The following is a 1,147-nucleotide window of genomic DNA, read 5'->3' as shown; positions in this document are numbered from 1 at the left end:
CATATCCTGAATCCCAGGTCCCCGCACCCCGCAGCCCCGTGTCTCCGCCTCCTGCTGCCCCGTCTGGCCATATCCTGCTTCCCGTAGTCCCGCATCCTGCAACTCCGTCTACCCATATCCTGCTTCCCGTGTTCCCACATCCCGCATCCTACAGTCGCGTATCCCGCATCCTGCAGCCCTGTGTTCCCATATCCTGCATCCCCGCAGCTGTGTACCCCACAGCCCGGTATCTCTGCATCCCGCAGCCTTGTTTCCCTGCATCTTGCGTACATGTAGCTCTGTATCCTCACATCCCGCAACCCACAGCCCCGTATTCCCGCGTCCGCTAACGCCATATCCCACAGCCCTGTAGCGCTGCACCCCGCAGCCCTTGATGCCACAGCCCTGCAGCCTTACAGCCCATGTCCCCGCAGCCCTGCAGCCCTGCAGCCCATGTCCCCGCAGCCCTGCAGCCCATGTCCCCGCAGCCCTGCAGCCCTGCAGCCCATGTCCCCGCAGCCCTGCAGCCCATGTCCCCGCAGCCCTGCAGCCCTGCAGCCCATGTCCCCGCAGCCCTGCAGCCCATGTCCCCGCAGCCCTGCAGCCCTGCAGCCCACAGCCCTGCAGCCCCGCACCCCACGTCCCCGCAGCCCTGCAGCCCATGTCCCCGCAGCCCTGCAGCCCATGTCCCTGCAGCCCTGCAGCCTTGCAGCCTGCATCCTTTGGTCCCATATCCTTACAGCTTGCATCCCGTAGCCCTCTAACCTTGCAGCCCACAGCCCTGCATCCCCCAGCCCCGTATCCCGCAGCACCCTGTCCCTGCCTCCTGCAGCACCCCATCCTTGTAAACCCAGCTCCTGCACCCCCATATATATCCTCGCAGTCTGCGTCCCGCAGCCCTGTACCCTTGCAGCCTGGCTAGCACAGCCCTGTATCCTTGCATCCCATGTCCCACTGCCTCATATCCTTGCAGCCTGCATCTCACAGCCCCGTACCCTTGCAGCGCACATCCCAATGCCCCGTACCCCTTCATCCCGTGCTCCCAGCCCTGTATCCCTGCACCCCGTACCCCTGCAACCCACGTCCCCAGCCCCGTATGCTTGCATCCCGCTGCCCCGTACCCCTGCAGCCCACATCCCCAGCCCTGTATCCCTGCATCCCGCTGCCC

General features: G+C 65.5%; 1 protein-coding gene across 1 annotated transcript in view; it reads right to left on the bottom strand.

The window, feature by feature from the left end:
- SOX18 (SRY (sex determining region Y)-box 18) overlaps nucleotides 1-1,147 on the bottom strand; it is a 15,821-nt gene that overhangs the window by 1,499 nt on the left and 13,175 nt on the right. The gene's annotated exons all lie outside the window — the stretch shown is intronic.

The sequence above is a fragment of the Pygoscelis adeliae genome, unplaced genomic scaffold, assembly GCF_000699105.1.
Source record: "Pygoscelis adeliae isolate BGI_AS28 unplaced genomic scaffold, ASM69910v1 Scaffold286, whole genome shotgun sequence".
Taxonomy (NCBI): Eukaryota; Metazoa; Chordata; class Aves; order Sphenisciformes; family Spheniscidae; genus Pygoscelis; species Pygoscelis adeliae.
The sequence above is the reverse complement of the archived record's forward strand: the minus strand, read 5'-3'. Positions and strand labels throughout refer to the sequence as shown.